General features: G+C 38.5%; 1 protein-coding gene across 18 annotated transcripts in view; it reads right to left on the bottom strand.

Annotated features, from left to right (window-relative positions):
* Nucleotides 1-311: 311 nt before the first annotated feature.
* The window catches only part of LOC117153716 (uncharacterized), an 84,060-nt gene continuing 60,701 nt past the window's right edge, over nt 312-23,670 (bottom strand). For 16 of the 18 annotated variants that reach the window (XR_013059254.1, XR_013059239.1, XR_013059248.1 and 13 more), the window contains one exon: nt 8,878-9,905. The gene's annotated coding sequence lies outside the window, so the exon portion shown is untranslated. Of the gene's footprint in view, nt 5,134-5,290; nt 9,909-23,670 lie in introns of those variants that run through there. The other 2 variants (XR_013059244.1, XM_076621631.1) reach the window with 2 other exon arrangements.

The following is a 23,670-nucleotide window of genomic DNA, read 5'->3' as shown; positions in this document are numbered from 1 at the left end:
TCAATTAAATGCAACAGAATTTTCATTCGCAATTGTCATCCCCCTTGTGTGCGAAAATGTTTCCTTCCCGTGAAACGAGCAGTTTTGCTTTGGAATTGTACGCGTTTCCATCTGTCTTTTTATGAAATGTTAACTTTATGAAATATTATGTAACTAACATGCTCTGAAATTAGAAAACAATCATTTAAAAAATCTATCTCGTTGTATATTTTTTATTTAGATACAGATAAATTAATAAGTACGTTCGTAAATGGTTATTAGAAAAATCAATTCGCAATAAAAAAAAAAACTTAGCAGTTTAAAACGATTTTAATAAATTCGTACCTTAAAAAATTTAAGGATCAAAGATAAATGTGAGTGGGAATTTATAAAATTTTCCCTGTAGTTTTCCATTTTTTTTTTTTTTTTTTAGTAAATTATAGAAGAAAATTGACTTAGTTCCGTTGTAGCTTGTTTGAACTTAAACATCTTGGCTATTTTTCTTTGGAGACGTCTCAAAGAGCTTGTTTGTGGAAGCCTAGTTGGTGGTGAATAAGATTTGCATGCAGAGGGTTACTACGTAATATAGAATATTTTTCCAGTTATTGTAGTTCGTCATATAATATCGTAGAACTTGTATCTTTTACGTAGATAGAACGTGAAAATGTTTTGTGAGATAATATTGTTAGAGAGGAATGTGTTTATCCGCATGGCGCTACGCCGTAAAACTTGTAAACGCGTCAGAGCATGGGATGCCGCGAGTGGATCTGACGCAGAGAACTTCATTCTTTATTTTAGTATCCTTTAATGGAAAGCTTTCACGGTATACATTGCAACCTTAATTTAATGCTTTTAATATTTCTCCTATTTCTTTTCAAGTTAGGAACGCCGGCAATTTACAATTGCGGTGTTTCAATGTTTCTCCGTATGTTTTCGCGATGATACTTGTGACTAATTAGTTCGAAAACCATCGAAAACATTTCAAAATTCAAATCGAGCTGTTCGGAATTCACATCGATTAACTCCATAAATTGGGAAATAAGGGAAATTGAATCTAGTGTTACGATTTTTCGAGAATTTATTCTTCTAATAAATAAAATTATGGAAGCAAATAATCCGTTTCTTTGAAAAGGCAATATTAATCACGTATCCAGATAAAAACTGGAATTAATTAGTCTGGCTTCCGAGAAATCCAATTAATTCAAGCATAAATTGGAAAAATATTAAATTCTTTCAACAATAGATGATCTTAAAATTCGTTAAAAAAATTTCTGATAAAAGCTATGACTGTGGAAAAAAATCAAATTAATTCAATCGTGAATTTATAACGAACAGACAATCTAAAAATTCACGACGGATATGAAGAAAATCATGAAAAATATCCGATATTCTCTAACTACGGATATTGGAAATAAAAATAGTACCAGAGAATGTATTATGTAAAAAAACGATGGGAAAGTTAGGAAGTTGTATGAAAGTTTCGTCTTGCGGATGGAAACGGTCAGAAGACAGGCCGGTTGGCCCGTGTCGGAGCTACTTCCGATCCCATGAACGATAATCGCGGGCAGGCTCTTACGTTCGATCGCGTTAGATGGCCGGGTAATTGCGGGATACATTCTATTTTACAATCTCCTCGGTAACTCCCACTTAGCGTCCGTTCGCTCGTTCTCGCCCGGTCCTCTGGTAATTGCGCATATTCACCGGTTGCTCGGCAACCTTCGGAGCACGGCGCGGCGTCGGCTCAACCGGCATCCCGGGACCATTGCGCCAGCTACGCGAATACGCGCCTCCTCCGGGGCCGGAACCTCAATTCGACCGGCCATCCATGAGCTAGAATTTTGTAAAATTAATCGACGATAAAAATCTTTCGGAAATCAAACTGATTAATTACATCTTTTGCCTTTATCCAATGTTGCTTGATTTATATCTAAATGCGATCTTATCTAGCATCGAATTTAACGATAAGATAACGAGTGACCTATTTTGCGTTAATCGAGGACACGATGACTCTGAGAAGTTAAACTGATCAATTGCACTTTTTTTTATTTGGGTATATCAGTCAGTGGTGAAATTATAGGGTAATAAATAATTAAGTATTTTTATATGTGAGATAGAGAATCATAAATTTCAAGGTGAATTTTAAGAAGTATGTATTTTATCTGTTAGAAGTCATTTTTAACAAATTTTCTTCAGAAATATAGTTTTAAGGCTACGAAGTTAATTGGTAGTTTGTGAGAGGCTTATATTCGTTTCGTTCGAAGTCGTGTGGAATTTATCATCGGTTCGTACTACTTGAAGATTTTTGGGTAGAAGACCGTAGGAGGTTTGACATACTTGGAATACTCTTTTCAAGAGTACGAGTATACGTGGGTTTCGATGAAAGGTTTACTGTGAACCTTAGGACCTATATAAGAGTTCGATATTGATATCGAGTATTTTCTTAAGGTCTTAAGTACTATATTGAAGTTTAATGTACTCTCCATATCTGATTTATGGTGATGGTTATGAAAATATTTAGTTTACTGAATTTACGCAAATATAAGACTTTTAATGTATTTCTAACATCTAAGGATAGATAACATTATTTGTCACAAACATCAATTTCTTGCAATAGAATCTACGATTGAACGAATCTGAATCTAGACGAACGAGATCTTTTAGAATTCTGTTTGATAATTTGATCTCCGAATTCTTAATAACGTCTTTGTGAAAAATCCAGCAAGATCAATTCATCAAGTTTGCAATAATCCTTAAGGCGATTGGAAGACTACTCAAAAGTAGCTAAACACCCAATCTTGAAGCCATTACGACTTTACGAATATATATCATAGAATTAATCTTATATCGCGAGATCGGTTGAACGGTTACCGGCAACGGATGGGGAACATAGAGCCGTCGTTGCTGAAACTGCTGATCGATTAAAGCGGCCCGACTGATTCACTGGCTTACGAACTGATCACGAGCAGAAGCGGCGCGAGTAGGTCTTCATAAATCAAAGGATTACTCGGGGATTACTTGGAGAATGAAATACGTTCGTGGCGGAGTCGCGATCGTGAATTCTGGATCGTTTGTTGAACCAGAGTTATCCGACAATCGTGGAATCCTTTTATTCCTCCTTTTCTTCGTTTTCTTCGACGACGAAAAGAAGAATCCTTGACTGGTACCCGCGACACGTTCACGAACCACGGTGATCCAGTGAAATTGCTTATGTAAGTAGAGAAACGGCCAATAATTTTCCGCTCGTTTTAGACGCCCGCGTGCCACCATGCATTCTCCTACTACCACCATAGAGAATGGACTCCTTGGAAATCGGCGCACGTTTACGCGCACCTTTACGTGGATACCGGTCCTTTTCTACGTGATTTAATCTGCATGGTAAAAATGCAATGGCTCGGCGGAGATGCCTGGACAGGTGTATGAATAAGGCAATGCCTGTTTCTATGGGAGCTCTGGTCTATTTGCGTGCTGTTAAATAGCGGAGAAACGTGAAAACTGTTGGAACGGTGGAAATTTTTCGCGCGTGGTTCTTCGTCGTATTTTTGGCTTGATTGAACGAGTGCAATTATTTTGTTTGCTGGTGCGTGAATTAACGAGATAGCGAGCTTAGGTTCATGCAGGAATGGAAGATTCCGAGGTGAAGTACTTCCGAGGCAAAATATCCAGACACTTGTCATAAAAAATGTTTATGAATATATTATGTGCGTTATACCAAACTTTCTAGAAATATCGTGCACTTTAACGAGGACAGTAATGAGACGTGACTGTCGTGATTATTGTACAGTTTGAAATCAATCTGGGAATGTATATATCGAATGGGAGATCGGAGCGCCAGGTTAAGTGGAATATGTACAATCATGGCCAGACGCACGGAGCAGTAGAATGGGACGGGTTTTACAGCGCAACGTAATTTGCTGAAATTCTTCTCTTGTATTGATTGGACGTAAAATCCTATCTTTTTTGAAGTTTAAATTTGACGTATTGGTATTATCTACAAACATTTGATTTATTTATTTAATAATTTCGTTTTATTATCTAAAAATGAATATAACAACGTCAGGAGTGTATGAATTATGTCCAGACCCATTTTATCAAGATCTTTTTGCTATTTTAACAAGTACTAACACTAATTTCCCGACTCACCCTGTATACAGACAACACAACAAATTCTCAAATAAAAGAAATCAGAGAACAAACGCAATAGTTATAAAAAAGGATGAAAGCAATAAACATTTGCAAATAAAACCAATTTAAAGTACGCAGGTCGCTCGATGTACAATACTATTGTCTTAATTCTTTCACCACTAAGCCGATATTATTTTTGTTCTTTCCACTTGTGAATCGATTCCACTTTGGACAAATGCGGTTGGTATATCGATTCCAGGAGAAACAAGGGACGTTGGATCGGTTATGGACGCGCAGCTTCACGACGAGGCGGATCAGAATCGATAATTGAACCGTCGAATCAAGAGAATCGTGTTGTGAATGGCCGATGAGGTGGTGCATCGCGCCGGCCCCGAGGATAATGGAACGATATCGTGGGATCTGCGTATTCGGTGACTGCCATTCGGATATCCAGCGAACGTACGGAGATTACGGCCACCGTTGGTTTCTGTGCCATTTGTCTTACGTACGTCATCCGGCACCCTAGCTCCGGAGACTACAATTTCGCGCTATAAATTATTTCGCTTAATGCGTCGCGATGCCGGCCTGCGTTAATGCACGGCGTCGTGCGATTCGTGTCATGGAATTGGCTTGGTAATTTTACAGGATCGTGGCTTGCATCTCGACGCCTGTTCAGGATCGAGTATTGCATTCGAATTATTACGTTACTGCATAACAAATGTCGTTTCGAGTTAAATTATATCGATACATATAACTAGTTGTAAAATAAATATGTTTTCTTCCATTCATTCTTTTCCTGTCTCCTCTTCCTTCTCTTCTTCCTATTTTTTTCCCTCTTTGTTTTCTCCCATTTCTCCTTTTCTTTCCCTTTTTTTCCGTTCCACTGCGCCTCTCCTTTGTGTAGATTCCTTTCCTTATTTCCCATCCTTAGTTCCTTCCTTCATGTCCGTTCCTCTCTTTTCTGCTCTCCCTTTCACATTTGACCCTCTTTCCCTGACAAGTCGCAATTCACAATTTGAGTATCCCACGCATCTATATACATATAATAAAACAGTAGAGGGTTGTGCCTGTACATTGAATAAAATAAATAAAACACTCATGCAGGAATAGCTCATAAGCTATGGAGTTCGTAAAACTAATTTTTGGAATTTTTATCTGTCTGTTTGTACTCGCATTATGTAAAAACTACCTAGCGGATTTGGTTGCGTTTTCCCCGTCGTATAGCCTAGTATCTGGAAAAGAAAATAGGGCATCTCTCATCTCGATTCGTATTCTAAAAGCTGAGAAATAGCTTGGCATTTGAGTTGCATGCGCTTCCATGTTTGCTAGAAGTTAAGCAACGATGGTTATTATTTACGTCGTGTTTGTTCTGAAATCGAGCAATTCTACAATTTAATATTTTTTACCTATTCCACTTTGTTCACAAAAAATTTATCTGCTGAAAAATTTCCGTATATCAGTAGTATTAACGCGAACGAAGTAACAGATAAAAGCTGGTTTTTCAATAATTCCATGTAACTTCCAATAACCATTAACATATATAAAAATAAAATATCCAATTCTGCGATAACTCATTAAACCAGTGTATCAACATTTCAAGACTCTCCTCGTTTCGATACACCAAAATTGCACGATATCTATTCGAATGTTTTCCGAGTGAGACTGTCGCATCCCCGCACGTGGTATCCTCGTTAGCCGTTCGGCTGACATTTCTATCTCATCGATACAGGAACGGGTAATGTTGCTGACACCGTAGTTACCGCAGCAACACGTCGAATTAATAGAGAAAGGGGAACAGAGACGGGAATTCGCAAGAGTGACAAAGAGGAGAGACCACGAAGAGAGAAAGACAGAAAGGTTCGTCGTTCTCGTTCGAGGCTGTAAAGTGCCTACGTTATCGCGGTGCTCGAGCTCCGGTGCACGAGGGGATGATTCATCCCATGCCGTGGAACTTCGCTGAATCAGGAATGACTTCGCATACATTAAATACATTGTAGAAAAGCCTATGCGGATACATGTGTCGCCGCTAACGAAGGACGTAAGCCAGCCCCTGATTAGTTCGTTAGGTCAGCTTGCTTTGTTCTTTGTTATCTAATATTTTTGTTCATTCAATTTGATACCAGCAATCAAGAGCTTCGTGCGCAGAATTTTTACCTTTATTCTCATGTAACATTTTTTTTGACAAAAATGTTTTGCTTTTCAAGATATAAATATACAGAAAAAGAGACGATAATGTCCGACCAATGCATATTTTCATAAATACCGAGGGTGTAGAGAAACGTGAGCCTCTCAAAAGTCAAGCGGAGCAACCCCACTTCTTATTAATTTTTTAATTTCATCGCATAAGTACACGATTATCGTTCATTCATCGAGGGACAAGAGATTTACTTCTACAACTTCATTTCAAATTAAACGATTAATTAAATTATCTAAAATTATTTCAACAACGGTGAATTCTAATGTAGGTTTAAAAATCAATATTTGTAACATCGCCGCTCCTCCGTACCTTTCAATTTATGGAGTTGATCAATATCCCCTCCACAAAACGCGTCAACTTTGTCTGTTAACATTTTTATATTACTAATATTTCCAATTATCACTTACCCTATATAATGACCTATACGCTTATATTGAGTTGGCAACTAAGTGATTGCGGATTTTGTCATTAGATGATAATACTTCGTACGTTATTAACAATATGTTATTAAAATATTCCTACTCTTCTATTATAACGTAAGCTTTCTCGTTCAATTATCGATCGTGATTACTTTCTAGAAGTTCTTGTTTAGGCACGTTTCACCATTACCACAACTAGATTTGCGTCAATTATAATTTGTTTCTGTATATATACAGAAATATATATGTATATATGTGTATATATATATATACATACGTATATGGAGAGAGAAATTCCGTTTCAGTTCTTGGAGAGCTTACGTTACCATGGCGCTCGAGTGGCGTCGTGTATAGGGGATAATTTACCCGGCAACTGTGAGTGTGTGTATCGTCACAGAGACACTGGGAACGCTGTTCTATCACCCTCGCTGTTCTCCGGCTCGTTTTACGATGCCGTACGTTCTTATACCTCTACGTAGACAAATCGCGCGACAAAATGAAGAATAACGCGAGCCGTCGTATTCTTTTTACCGTATAAAATGGAAATCCTGTTGAAACCACGAAATAATACCGTATTCTCCTTCGAGTAATCACAGGATACGATATGGTGATATATCGAACGTTTTATGGCATTCTTTTCTGATCACGTAGCTGCTACGTTTTTCTTTATTCACGAGTACCGCTGCAATTTTCTAAACTTCTCCAATATCGTATGTTTTTTATCTCACATTAGGATATGAAAAATATAGGGGCGAGTTTCTCCATGCACTTTATCAATTGCTCTTTTATCAATGTATATCGTATAAATATTCTATTAACTGCTTTCTTCTTATCGCTTCGTATTATACGAGTGGAGTCTAATACGCACAATATTATCTCGATCGCATTTGCTACCGATAAAATACGGAAAAGGGGAAAACGTTACTAGCTAAATAAATTTACAAATAAAGCATTTCTCTTTTCGAAACAGAAGTTCTTAGCTTGAAAAAGTTCTATCGTTAAAAATGTGCTAAAGCTATCGATCGATCGTATTGAAAACTTGTGGAATCAGAAAGCACGTTAAACATTGCCAACTCTAAGAGGACCACTTCCAACACAGAAGCTCAACATTCATCCATTCTGCTTTCCAAAAATATATGATAATAAAACGCGTGTAAATTTTATCGAGAAACTATCCATCTAACTAACGAAGATTGATATTTATTTAAAATACGAGTACTATATTGTCTGAAATTCATGCGCCAATAGGAGCGAACGTAAAACTAGGAACATTTTACGGACGATACCGTTATCTCGGCGAGCCAACAAACAACCCTCTTTTCGACTCGAACAAGCTGTCGAAACGACAGAGTTCGGTACCACGAATCTCACAAGTGTCACGTATAAATTTCGTTAGCCCGATATCTCTTCACTGTCTCCGTTCTTTCGTCTCGTTACACGAACTTATTGCGGTTGACGAAAGTTCGCGAAAATTCAAAAACTTACCACGGAATTTTTTTTACGAATATATTATGTGTTTTCTACGAAACTTTTTGGAAACTACGATACGATAGCGAGACCATCTATAGCACTAATCGTATGTTTAACTTTACCGCTATTCATGAGATACTCTAATTTTTTTTACTAAATATCGGTTTACGACAAATGTCTTGCAACTCCTACATATACTTTCAGATTGATTTCAAATTTTACTATCATAATTACGATAGTTTCTGTGTCTCAGTTACGGTGCTAATGAGATTTTAAATATTATATATATCTAAAAATATTCTAAGAATACTCGAATACTTTCGCGAGTCACTGTACATATTTCTCCTCGTAGAAAGTCTCTACCCTTTCTTTATAAATACGACGTCACGGTTACGGGTTAACCTGTACGGACAACCCTTTCGTTGTACGCCACGAAGTATTTACGTTATCGTGAGGGGGTTGAGGCAGCGTGAAAGCGGCAGCAAGGGTCCTGGAACGTGGCAGACGACAACCGTCCTCTAAGATTAGCATAGCCGATATAAAGTAACCATGAAAGACGTTCAGAGGCGAATCTACCGCAATTTTTCTTTGTTTCTTCGGTAGAATCTGTGTGCCAGCTCTTATGTAGGACGCGAGACTGATTACCGAGAGGTTCAAAGGGATTCGATAAAGACAAAGTTTTGTCTCAAGTTCAGATAAAATTCGATCGCTTTATCTTCCAATCTGTTTCATTTTTAAACGTCGATGTCGTATAATACCTGGCACAGGTGTGTTGATCCACTGGCTATTTAGCGTTACAACTCTCTAAAAATAAAACGATAGGTATTAAGTTTGTTACAAAGAGTTATTTTCTCGCATTATTCTAATAATAATACTCTAATGTACAAATTATTTATCGGAAAATTTGTCCTTCGCCGAGTTTCCATAGGAAATTAAAGAGAACTTTTTGTTACGATCGTACGAGGATACAACGTTCCATTCGCGTCGATGAATTCGCCAAAATCTTCCATCTATCTCCCTCCCCAGAAAATTCAAAGCGTCTAAATTAGAAGATAAACAAATTCCGTAAAAACAATAAAAAGCCTCTTCGTTCCAATAACACTCTTGTCAAACTAAAGTTTCGACAGGCGAAACGAAAGTTCCCTAGCGACAGCTCGATTCCTGGCCACGGTATTCCTCCAGTGGCGTCGAGAAACTCGGCAAGATCATCAAGTGGATCATCCTCGCGGAAATTCGAGGCGGCTACTTATCGTTTGCTCGGTGTAATCACGGTGGCACGGCGATAAAGAAGAGATAAAGAATAGTCGCGGAGAACACTCGAGTAAATTGCACGGTCGTTTGACCAATCATCAGATTGCATCTTGATATGAAGAGGATACAAATGGATTCGCATAGACGAGGTCGCTCGCACACCAACGGCCATCGACGAACCGCAGAACCGCAGAGGCGCGTTTTACGCCACGAGCTCGATTGTATCGCGGCATGATTCACCCTGGAACTGCAGCAGGGTGCAGCACGAGCACCCTTCTTCCTCGATTAGATCTCTGGATATATCCTTGGCCGTACAGCGCCCAGTGCTGCCCCCGATTTAACTCCGCTGGATTTTCGTTTCATGGAGGAAACTGCGAGTGGAAAGGGTGACGACGAGCCGAGGATATCCCAAGAATTGGATACGTTCCTATTTTCTCTCCTCGTCTCTTCGCTGGTATTTCTGTCTGCTGCTGGAAAAGATATATTTAACCTTTTCAGTTTTTACGGGAATAGCTGAACGTGGTTGAAAAAGTATTTATTTCCTTGGGAATTATATTGTTGGTATCGTTATTGTTATTTGCACTGTGTTATGCTATCTTTTATTTAATAAGTACGCAAAGTTTTTGATATATTTGGTAAAGTAAGGTATTCTTGATTTTTGCATTTATAAATGGTATATTTACATGTTTTTGTCTTTACGAAAATTAAATTACCGATAAGAGTCATAAATACGGAAACATACGTACGAATTTTGTGTATTTCGATTTTTGGTTATTTTTTATATTTTTGTAATTATTGCTTCTTGTGCGATAGGTTAAAGTATAATATCGTTTCTATCTTCTAATCAATGTTTTGTATATATCGTTGTTCGTATATATTAAAGCAGTTTCTGTCTTTTGTACTTGTATTTACACAAAGTCTTGAACATTTTTTCAAGGAATGTATTTATCTTAAGTTTTAAGAATTTTTTCGAAACGCTTCAACTATCCTCAGCTTCCTGAGCTTTCTGATTCGTCAGAAAGGATCTTCCAGTGCTACGATGACGAACCAATATTATTTCCAACGATTATCACCGTTAAATTTCCAGACAAAACACTCGTTTGAGAAAAGTATCCCGTTCGAACAGCTCAACTCCTTCCGTTTCAGCACCCTTTAGAAAAACACAATCTCGCGAAGTCTTCCCCTCTCGAGGCGTCCTCGAAAAAAGGAATAAAAGAGAAGAGCCAAACCCCTTCCAAGCCCGCTTCAACTCGTTTTAATAAAATCTCCTTTCTGCGGGGTGCATTCGATTAAAACCAAACGCAGAAGGAAAAAAGCGGCAAAAAGGAGGAAGACCAATAAAGAGGACAGGAAGAAAACGAACGAACCATCAAGAGAAAGAGGAGGGTAGAGAAAATCCTCTCTTCAGGGTGACACGCTAAGCTTACTTAGCCCCACTCGACCACTTGCCAGCTACGATTCTGTTCGAATCGTGCTGTGTTCCTTCCACGACGACGAGTGCTCCCTGCAAGATTTCCAGAGGACACCATTACCATTGAATCAGTTTTTATTAGGCTAGAGCGTTGTTTAAATTATTTGGACGGATAGTAAATTTAATAGTTTAACGATCTAGCAAAATGCAGAATTTAGAAGAATCATTTCTTGCATTTTTCGTGACAGAATACGAAAGGTACGAATTTCTGTTTTCTTTTTTTTGCAGGGAATAAACGTTAAAAATAAATATTAGTAGCTGTGTTACGTACAATGGCATTTAAAACGTGAAATTTGTAGTGTTAAGTTTGAGGATTTGGTAATGTCTGTTTAGGGCTATATTGTGAAATGATTCGAGAATATACGTATTATCTTCTTTGGTGTGTTATTACTTATCTTGAGATAGTTATGTTAAAATCTATTTGACTAGGAAAGTTAGCCTTTTTCTAAAAAACTGGAAGAATCTTTTACTTTGGTTGTTAATTAAATAGATGTTTTCTGAAATACAATGTAAATAAATTACTCTTCATAAATTGCAAAAAATAAAGTTCTTAAAATAAGAAAAATACCATAGATCAATTAAAATAATCCCTTATTTCGACCTGTTACTTTTTTTTTTATCTCTATCTTAAATAAAACTTGTCTAGATTTGTTTTCTAGTCAGCGAAGGGATCTAGTCAGTTGGAGGGGTAGGGAAACAAGAAATCGTGGAACGTGGGTTGCTGTTGCCTGAAGCAGAGAAACGAGCCTTTCAGCACGGGCCATCTCGTACCCTCTCTCAATTTCGTCCTTCCTCCGCTATTCGAAGGTTTGGGGGTAGAAACAGAGGGGTTGGAGCACACAGAGGGTGGACATATTCGACGAACGTTGTACACGGTGAAAATATCGGTGCGACGCAGGAATTTACTGCCTCTCGTCCAGGAATTTCGTGCATCGCTCGTCGTACAACCCCGTATCTTTCGTTTTTCAACCCCCAAACTTTCCTGTTCTGGCCCTTGCTAGCAAACTATTTCCGTTGCACGGGAATCGCCGGTATTTAATCTCGAAGGAAATCTTCCGTTTCAATTTACTCGTCCAAGTAGGAAGTGGCACGACGTCTGAGTCAGAGGGATGATAAATAGGCTCGTCCCGAAGATCATCCACCCTTATGTGAATATATTCTCTAGAATATACTTCAGGCCTCGCTTGGGACACATCGAGGAAACTGGACTCTGAGCGGTAAAATCTTCGAATATGTAGAATGTGTTTCACTAACCCTCTTTATTTTAGTTACACACAAGATCTGCGTTTTTGATTCGAAAAATGTTGCTTATTACAAATTTGTGTCAACGAAGCTTACGTTAGCGTTGAAATTAAATTTTGTTAGAATTAAAACCTGTCTTTGTCGAATTTAATTCGTATCACGGGTATGGCTCGATATTATAACGAAAGAGATAAAAGCAGTAAGGCACATTCATCATCATTAAGATTAATAATAGTAAATTGTATATAATTTGTTCATATCTCGCGTCAGTAAATACCTGACATTGACTTAAGCAGCTACTGAAAAAGATCGCAAGGTAAAAGGTGAAGGATGAACGTTCCTCTGACCCGTAGAGAACAGTTGGTTCGGTTAAAACGAGTGGCAATTGTGCTCGTGCTTTATCGAAAATTTAATTCCACTGCTGTTCCATGGACGGAAGAGGAAATTAAGGAGATTTAATGAGAACCGTTTCTCGCTTGCTCGCGCAACGAAATGAAATTGTTTTTCCCGAGCGCCGTGCGTATCTGTCCTGCAACGGGGAAATTCTGCCGTAATAAACGTTCCGCGTATTCATCGATTTTTCCAGAAACGCAGACGAACGTGTCGACCGTTCAAAATGTTATATCGCGTTGCTTCGTGTTTCTTGCGATATTTTTGCGTCGTTACAAATTTTCGATGTAAATTCAATAAAAACATCGTGCCTAAAGTTTATAATTCGATGCAATGTTAATCCTTAACCCCTTTATCCATTATCAATAGATATCAATTACTAATCAACTACCAACAGATACAAATTAACTTCGATTATCAACAGATGCTAATTAACTCACGCAACTATCCACAGATACACACGTACAGTTTCCAGAATTTTCCACTCTTATTAATCAGCAAACTTGCATCCAAGAAAAATCCGAAAATTCAAAACACGCTTTAAATATGTTTGATGGCGGTATGCAAATAAGAAACAGCGCCAAAGATAAAGGTAATAAAACATGTGCTGATTTCATCGAGAGTGGCTGGCTCCTGGGAATGCGGAATAACGCGAGGCACGCGGTTAGCGCAATACCAACATGATATCAAGAGCGTTATAAGAATATATTAATATTGCATGGCTGGCTCCATAAAGGTCCGGCTATTAGAGGCCAAATTTTCCGTTTATAGTTGGCAGGATTCGCGTGACACCGCGATAACAATGAAGTAAATGAGAGGGAGCATAAGCGTAATACGATGCTACTCCCCAGCACCGACAACGTGCCACGTTATGATACTTATTATTACTGTTGTCGTATTCGCGCCGCACCGCGGTTAATGATTATGAGAAATCGTTATTAATTACGTGGCCGTGGTTGGTCTAGCCTTTATCGTTGCTCGACTATCAGGGTCAGTCAGGGATAGACTAAGTTCAATTATTTTCGCGGAGGATTCTGGTGCTCGTGGTTGGTCACGTACAGTTACTCGCAGAAGTATCCGAATATTTACCATTGAAAATTTTTATGAATATATCGCGTATATTCTATAAGACATTGTGAAATTTCAATGGCGCTATAACGAGACACGATTGTCACGATTATGTCAATAGAATTTGAAACGATATCGAAAATGTACATACAATAGTTATAAGATATTTACTGCAAATATATGCATGTATCTTAACTATACACAGGGTGGTTGTTAACTGGTGGTACAAGCGGAAAGGGGGTGATTCTACGCGAAAAAAGAAGTCGAAAATATAGAATAAAAATTTTTTTTTAATTTTTCCATCGAGACAACGATCTACAGTGAGATCCGTTATAACGAGACGTGACAAAGTGCACGCGTACCGAGCGAAAATTCAAAGTCGATTTTCTCGAAAACAAAGCCTCAAACGAAAAATTTTTATTCTATATTTTCGACTTCTTTTTTCGCGTACAATCACCCCCTTTCCGCTTGTACCACCAGTTATCAACCACCCTATATAATTGATAAGCGTTAAAGATGCCGTGAATATTAAAGTTTATTGATACAATGTATAGATAATTAATAATAAGATAATTAATATAATGGATTGATTAGGCAATTTTGCGATCTCTGCAAAATATACATGTAGATATTTTGTATCAAATGTCTTGTGATTTCTATATTATATACTTTCAGGTTTAGGTTCAAACTTTACCAATATAATCATGATAATCGAATATCATGATACTGCCAATGATATGTCCAAATATTTAATACAACACACACGTTATGTTTATAAAATCTGTGTACAAGCGTTCGAATACTTTCTCGAGGCACTTCAGGTTATTAGGTTATTTATTTACTCTGAAGCTCGGATCACGGTTTGCGATATCCGGAAGAAAAATGACCCCGGAACGTTTCCAATTTCCTTTCGCGCTTCGTTCCCGATCGAATGCCTCGATAAGTGGGGGAAGACAGGTAGAAGATCGACGAATGTTCACTGCAAACGGAGAATACGTGCGTGTACATTGTTTAATAGTATGATTAATAATTTTGTTACTTGAAATAGGTAGACTAAGTTGGGCTTGGATATCGGGAATTGTTGTTGCGAGAATAGGGAAGCTTTGCGTGTACCATTTGTCGAAGAGTTGCGCATGGTATTGAATTTTGCAGGTAGAATAGCTTGAATAAGACTTCTCTCGTCTTTTGGTTGGAATAAATGCTCATTGTGTACTTTGTTATAATCGTAAATTCCAACTTGAATTTTCCTCCTTTCTATTTCATTTTTTATTTTTTCCTGCCACTCACTTTCAAATGAACAACCTAACTCATCTAACGAAGAACGAAAGAAAATATCCAAGTTTTTTTGTACGATGTTCTTTTAAATTTTATTGGTCACGCGATCTAGAAAATACTTACTTACTTTTCTCGGAACACGAAGCACGTTAAGAAAACGATGTATTCCACACCTCTTTCCAAAATGCTGTCGTTGTTCATTCGAAGGACACAATGGCGAACGAAGGAAGCCTTTATTCCCCTTTTCTTTAGCTTTGTCCCTTCGTGTCGCGTAGGGTAAAATCGACGTAGACGTATACGCGTGTGTCGAATAATTTACGAGCCACGGTCCGATCCGATTTAGGTCCTGATTCCGGGCACCGCCCGGTGGGACGCCACGAAGAGATTGCACGCTGCTGGGATGAAATTAGGCCCGACGCGTGTCCGCACGGTCCGATACCAATCGCTAGCGACACGCTAGTCGCTCGTGTCTACTAATCTACTCGAGCTATCTTAACGAACGAGGACTATCCAATTGCCAGTGGATTTGCTTGAGGAGAGATCGAACTTCGAGTTTAAGGGATAAAGCGTGTTTTAACTCGAAGATGAGAAAGTCAAGAGTTTTTTATATACATATAGGTCTAGGAAAGGAAAAATTTTTAGACGGCGGTAGAAAAGAGAAGATCTTTATAGTGGCTATAAGAATTATTTGCACATCATTGCATTTTTATTATAACATTTATATCGTAATCAATTATGTCCAAGGATATTACGTTTCATATCATTTGGTAATATCTTCGTGTAGTTATCTGTACAGATATTTTTCGAAGCTACCGTAGATATACAGCTATTTTTGCACATAATTAGAAGAATGTCTCCAAAAATTCTTTTACTTTAACATCACCCATCACTATGGAAACAAATTTTTATTTCCATTTAAAAAATCGAACGGTGCCCGTTAAATTCCTATTTCTGAACGATACTGTAAATCTATTACTTTGAACTATTACGCGTGTTATTACTTGCTTCGACAACGAAGATGAATAAATCACTGTAGCAAATGTAGGTATAAATAAATGAAACACTAAATACGTACGTACGTAACGAACGTATGTAATCGAGTATCGAAAGCACATATATCAATTCCTATCTCTATGAAATTCAAGTTTTAACCCGTTAAGGATCGTTAATTCCACCGTATCTACAGGTAAAAGAGAAAGGAGAAAAAAGAAATATGGTAGCGGAACATCGTATCTCAATTATCGAGCACGGACGATTAAGATAACCGATAAAACGGGAGGAGGCGGATAGGAAAGAAAGTCCGAAGAATTCGATTAATTGCATAATGGGAGACCGTGGCGGGAATGAAATTCGCGTTATTGAAACTTTATCGCGCATAATTGGTGGTGGTGGCTGGCGCAGCGCGGAGTCACTTAAGTTGCATCCACAGGTAGTTGATTTCGCTCGGGGTGGTCGCGTTCCGCAGGCTGCAGTCGCGAGAGAACCAACGGTTGAAAGAGGGAGAGGAGTACACGGAACAGATGGCAACTAGTGGTTGAATACGACGCCGAGAGATCTCAAAAAATTTCAAACCCGGCGGTGGCTTCGTCGACGAGCGGCCGCTTTAATTAAATTCTTCGAGCCACTTCTTTCGCCGGATTTAAAAAACATTTGCTCCATCGCCCCGTTGTACTCTACGTCCTTACCCCCCTCAGCCCTTTCTCTTTCTGCTTCGCCTTTCTTTTTCGAATAGTACGAATATCCGTGCTCGTTATCATGAAATTAGCGTAGTAGAATCTTTAATGAATTTCGAAGAAAAATATTCGTATTCTGGAAACTGAAATACACGGTGGAACGATGGATTTACGTTATGGATAATATCCTCTTTTCGTAAACGTGGAACTATCGGTGTATCGTTTGTTTTATGGCAGACAATTCGTTTTCTTTCGCTCTTCTCCTCTCCGTCAATTCTTGCCTTAACCTTTCCTTAACCTTTCAAGCGACCACGTTGAAAACGGCGCTTTTATGAACGAACGTATGCTGTCTTTGAACAGAGCAACGTTTCGAGTAATTATAACTTTCTATTTGTTTACGATGCGCGATAGATCGAATATATTTATTTTTATCGAGCCCGTAAATTATTCTCTTATCTCGACTCTTAATCCTTCAAGCGATCAAAGTGACACCTCTATGAACGTGTTATCCTTAAACAGAGCTACATTTCGAGTAATTAACCCTGGTGGTAAGCGTGTGGCTACATACGAGGAATACCATTGGCCAAACAGACGCAAGTGGTAACATTACACCAAGCCGGGCTCTAGTAAATACCGTTTAAACGGAATCCGGCCGAATTGTTGTTAAGCAATTTGCAACGAAAACATAGAGCGTTCGAGCGTGTGGTTTTACAAAGGAGCCAGCATGCAAATGTCCTGGCGCGAATTACGGATACGGGCACGACACGTTACCCTCTCCTTTCTATACCTTTCCAACTTCTCTGTGTGTACGTATGCGTTGCGAATAATTCAAGCAAACCGAGAAACATAAATATGTCGTTTGAGCACGACTAATGTGTACGCGCTTAAACGGATTTGCCACTTAGATTTATCGCATGGAACGATTTAAACGGATCGCGCAGCACGCTCCAGTAGAAGGTCAATGCAAGAATAACGCGTCCAAGATTAATAAATCTATAGTATCGTGAACACACACACCGGTTGTCGATTTAATCCCCAGCCACGTGAATCCCTTCCACGACCTTATAACGCGTCGCTTTGTTCCATCCCATTCGCACATCGTACCTTTTCCATCCATGGTTCCTAAGTACCTTTCCAGACATCGATTTTTGTTCTCCTTTTTCATATATTATTAGCGCAGAGGTCCACGAAGGTATTCGAACACCTACAGATACCTTACCATGTTAAATTTGCAGAGCCGACAGGTCGCTATTTGTGCTTATCAGATAATTTCAGAATGGGAGATTTAAAAGATGATATTCAATTGTCATAAAGATGTTCTTCGGGATAAAAAAGATCTTAAATCTATTCTCAAACTTATTCTCTGAGAAACAAATAATGGAAAATATATGAAACTGAATATTTTCAGATTATGATTATTATACACTATTACCCGCGAAGCAAAAAGAAAGAAACGAAGCAGAATGAAACAACATTATCTAAGACCATCCAAGAACTACGTTACGTGTCAAACGCAAAATGCGTACACCTTCGAGTTATGTAAGATTAAATGAGTAGGCTGAAAATTTTCTAAGGATGATTTGTGACGAAACGCGGTTTCCACGTCAAAGGTTTCCAATAATAGACCCCGAGAAGGCATCTCGTTACATCACAGATTGCCAAGTTTAGCTTTTAGTAAAAAACATAACGCTTGTACGAAGTCTCGCGGAGCTTCGGCTTACGAAAAGACGTAGTACTACGTCTTCGATCGATCGCGAACGTTGTATCGGTCCCTCGAAGCTGCAGCGAATGTTTCGTGGAAGTTGGAAAAATGGAAAAATCGATGGCGAGTTTACGGCGCGTCGAGCAAAGGCCGCGTTGGTTTCAATCGCAGATCTGGACGTTTCTTTCTCGCAACGAAACAGGATCAAAGGGGGCCGGCTCTGGAAACGAAACGCGCGTGCTCTCGCGTAATTGACTCTCCTCTTTCTTTCATCTCTTTCCTCATATGTATACGTGCGCGTTCGTGGCCCGATTTTTCGTTCTTTCGTGTTTCTTGCTTGAAATTGTTCGCGCGGAAAGCGAAACTCCCTGACAATGCTTACCATCACCTCTGCTAGTATTCCTCGTTGAAAAACGGGCTTCGTTTCTTAGTTGTTTCCGTTTCGCTTTGTCGCACGCGTGCATCTAAAATCGGTGTAAAGAGCACGAGTTGAAAAAGAGGAACCCAGTCTGTATAAATGTTGGAAAATAATCGTTCTTCTCTTTCTCTGTCTTTGGACCTTTGTTCGTTGAAAAAATGGGATGCAGTATCTCTGCATGTAACATAGATTTCGACACGTAAAAAAGCGTTGTGTCAAACCTTTTTTGTTTTGAAAACTACATAATTTACATATAGAATGTTTCGTTAATACATTGTATGCAGTATGATCTCGTAGATAACGTAGGAAACTTTTGGCCAATATATTGGGTTGCCAACTAAGTGATTGCGGATTTTGTGATTAGGTGGTAATGACAAAATCCGTAATCACTTAGTTGCCAATCCAATATAACATTCTAATAGATTTCTATGAATTTGAGTGGAATTTAATGGAGAGTATTACACGTGTTTAACATCGAAGGAGTATTTGAGATACGGACGGTAGTTGGTGGGTAATTATTTACACAGGAAGCTGCCGAAAGTAACTCCTTAAATAAAAAAATAAAACGGGGGGAACGGACGAAGCACCGTTGCACGGTTCGTGTGACTTCAATCACGGTCCCTTTGAGGACACACAATTTGCTTGCTTCGGCCAGCACTGAGATCAAAGCACCTCGGTCATGCGTCGAACCGTGCTTATTTTCTTCCTTAAATTCCTCTTCGCTTCATCCTCGAATTTTCTCTCCCGTACGCATACCGTTCCAAAAAGAAAGAAAAAGAAATGATAAAAACAAAACCGGATTGAGCGAGAACAAAATGATTTCACCAAATATAGCCAGTTTCGTTACAATCGTCTAAATTAAAGAAAAAAAAACGAATCTCTCTGACCAGAGTGACTTCGCTTCAAGTTTATATTTGTTCAAGTCAAATTTACTCGAAATAGACCGGTTCTAAAAGTTGGCATTAAACGTCAAGACATCATCTGACGTTTATGCGTGCTTCATCAGAGTATACAAAAGTTAAGTAGATAAAATGAATTTTTAACAAATGGCTGGCATGGAACAAAATTTTTCTTGAAAGTGTCTGGAAACATTGACAATTTGGAAAATATAATTTCGATGTACGACAACGTATTAATATTCTCGTTAGTTGATGCTCAATTAAGATCCATTAAAAAGGGGAAAGGTTCAAACATAAAGATTAAACGTAAGAAAAAAAGAAAACAAAGAAAATACTTGGCATCTGTTTCCCACAAGCATTTTCCTATTCCTCGAGTTTTCCCATTCTCAAAGACTTCTCATTCGATAACTCGTATCTTTTCTATTCGTTATCCTCTTTTTTTTCATCTTCGGCTCGTTTCGAGTCTCTCGTTTGCTTTTGTTTCAAATTCAATTACGCGTCGCCGACAAAGGAACGAGGTCCCGAGTTCCGCGAACGATCGATTAGGAGGGTTATGCAATTTTCAGAACGAGATCACGGAGTTCCTCGAGTAGGAGAAACTGTGCGACCGAACGTCGCGCGTTCTCGCTTCGCTCTTCCATTTCCTCTTCCCGTCTTTCCTGTTCCTTTCCGTTTCCTCCTTTTCGCTGCGATATTTATGGTACACCCCTTAACGCGACTCCCTTTTAGGGGAAAACGAAATTCTGGCACGCGGAATGCGTTTGTCGAACGAGTTTTCTCCATTTCTTTGAACGAATGTGTCGCCACGCTCTTCTCTTCCCTTCTCTTCTCTTCACGACGATTTACTCGAAAAAGGAATTTTCCTCCATTTCTCTTGCCGTATTTCAATTGCTACTTGTGGTTAAAAGTATTCGTCGTTTGATGAGAAGTTGTAGCAATTTTGTCGAGACACCTGGCCGAGGTAAGTGAGATGGTATGGAAGAAGAAACAGATTTATTTGAGCCATTGTGGCTATCGTATTATTGTATTTTCTATTCTTTAAAGATGCTCAAACATTGTCCATCTTTTAGTTTCAAATATGTTATTATCGATGGTTATGAATTTCAATCAGTATGGAGTTCTGCCGAACGTTTATGAAAATTATATTCGTATAATTATCATTGTCTGCTATTTCCATAGAAAATAACAATATAAATAGGAGTGTAATCTTTTTCAATAAAAGTATACGAAGCCTTTTAAATACGAGTCTCCAATAACAAAATAATTTACATTTAAATTAAAATATAAAAAATACATTCCGTAGAATATTACAGGTTTTATTAAAGCGAAATTGCGAAGTAATTGAAGCAACAGGAAACCGAAGCGAGTCTTCTCTCTGACAGTTTCCATTTTCGCTATCTCTGTCTTCCTTGTTCCACGTCATTTATGTTGTTTCAGCGTTGCAACCCGTGATAAAGTAATCCCCGGTGCTCTTTGGCCGTGTGTTCCCGTCGAAAGTTCAAACTTTCGTCGAACGAACGATCGATCGATCAGGAAAGGCATAAATTAATGGCTTCCTCCCTCCTGTACCGCAGCGAAAATCAAGGATAAAGGAAGGGGAAGATTCCGGATACGCCGACTTTTATGAGGCAGCCCGAAACTCCCGGCCCTATCAACGAGAAGAAAGAAATAGAAAGGGCAAGCCTGAGGGTAGAAAGAGGGAAGAGTCATTACGGATGACCTGACGCGCCTCACTCTGCCATTAATATTTTTTTTACGCAAGATATTCGTGTGTCGTACTCTACTTCAAGTGAATGATAAACAGAATTAAAGATAAAACTGTTTCTGCCTTGTAAAAATTATTTTTATTTTTATTTCTATATTATTTTACTACTATTAAATATACGAAAGAAAGTCGAACCAGCAGATTGTTTCTTCGAAGAAAAATAACATAAAGTTATTTGTTCGATGATTCGAGTTTTCCGCGCTTTTGGACGAGATTCAAATTCATTTTCCTTCGATGCGAGTCGCAGCAAACAAGTTTCGAAGGTTTCCATTTGGAACATTCGTGTTTCCTCGACATCGCGCGAAACGTTAAGAAAGACGAGGTTAACCGATTGTAGCTAATTCTGTTTTTCAGATTAACGAAAAATGGTTGGGCAAATCTCGACTGTGGATAACCCGAGAGAAATATTTGTACATATCGTGCGTTTCGAAGGGATGAAAACAGTTGTATATATATATTATCTTCAATTACTCGTCTGGTTCGTGCGTTAAGAGAAAAAACAAGAATCAGATATTTTTTGTAGGATTTTTTAAATTTTATCGATCACACGGAGGATTGACCAATCGAGATACGTTACAAATGCCTGTGTATCTCGACGCGAACGTGTAAAATCTGCGAATAAACGCGGAAGAACGCGGCAAGGACGAGAGCGAAGGGGTGGATGGGTCATAAATCGAGCATCGATTGCGTTTCTTTCGATGGGACGGTGAGCGAAACGAAATCTCGATCCCCCAGCTGCGTCGAAGATCGTAAATCTGTCCTGTATCACGATAAAGCGTCCATGGATACGTCAGCAGCGTGTTCCTATTGTTTTAGAATCCCTCGTACCCTTGCAACAGTTGGCACGCACTTGCAGGAGGGTGAAAACAGGGGATGCGACCGTTTCGTGACGGGAAAGCAACCCTACTTTGTGAAAGATAATTTCGAGGCTGCGATAATCTGTAACGCGGGGCATAAATTTTCTTCAGCTTCGCGCAACGAATCCGACTGCCCTAACCACTTGTTCCACGATAACGTGGTCTCTCCTTTCTGTTTTCAAATTGTTCTCGATTCTGTTTTCTTTTTACCTTTTTATCAAGTGACACGAAAATAAGAAAATTATTAGAAACGAACTTGCTGATAAAAATGTTCAGATATATGAAATTTTCATGAGAAAAGGGACGAACATTTAGAGAGAACAATTGTTCGTATGTCATTCAAACAAATGACTCGTTTTTCAATTTTGTACAGTCTCGAAGTATTGATTTAGTGGTGGTTTGTTGGAATATCTATTTTGGTAAAAAATGTAATTTCACGTTAAATATAGGAAGACATCGTATAATATCGAAAAATATACGCAAAATATATATTATAATATATGTATTAAGAGATAGATTATGTTAAGCTGAAATGCTATGAATATCGTTGAAATTTCCCCTATATTTTTTACTTTATGTATTTGTGTAGACTGTCTATCGTATTACGCTTTTTATCGCGGGAATTTATGATGTTTTATTGCGAGTGATTCGAAAGAGACAAGCGATAGAAGATACGAATTGATTTTCTGGCGAGGGAGGAAGACGGGCAAAGAGGAAGCTGAATTCCTCGCGTTCGAAACGGCGATTGAATTGCTTCTCAAATTGTTAGGCGTTCCTCTCTGTTTCGAGAGTTCCGATATACGACGATGCTTATTGTACCGTCATTATTCGGTATCCGGTTCGAGGACGTATTTATTCACTATGAAAGGAGTTTTTATGGTTGCATAAAGTTTGGAATTATTCCACAACCGACTTCCGAATTTTTACGAATTCTCTTCAAATAGGATAGGATACTTATGAAAAGAGTATTTCATCGTTGAATTTTGTAAGTAAATATATTGTACAAATAAATGTTTTATAAATAGATATAAATAGGTCTTTATAGAGAATTATAGATAAATTCGTAAACGAATGAAACACTAGATATTAGTCGATATTTTTTTAATTAAAAAATTCCACAAGTTATCACGATAATTTATTTTATCGTTCTTTTTTCTTTTTAATTTCTAACTGTGACAAGCACCGACTCTTTTTAGTCGAAAGCAGAGATACTGCAGGCAGATTGCTTCGACCAGTTGCGCATTCGGTGCACCTTTGCGTTTCAACCCCTTCAGCTCGAAGCTCGAAATATTCCCCGCAGCATGTTACTTTCAGAGCAATCCCCTCGGTATACGTTTAAATATTACTTCATGCCATCATTATTAATCGCGTTACTATCTCGCAATTTTTCTTACTTCCACTGCAAAAACGATTTCGAAGGGGAAATTTCATTTCAATATTATAAATAAATGATCACGCGGAAACCCCAAAAT

This window comes from Bombus vancouverensis, chromosome 1, assembly GCF_051014615.1.
Source record: "Bombus vancouverensis nearcticus chromosome 1, iyBomVanc1_principal, whole genome shotgun sequence".
NCBI lineage: Eukaryota > Metazoa > Arthropoda > Insecta > Hymenoptera > Apidae > Bombus > Bombus vancouverensis.
Note: the sequence above shows the minus strand (reverse complement) of the source record. Positions and strands in the feature narration are given on the sequence as shown.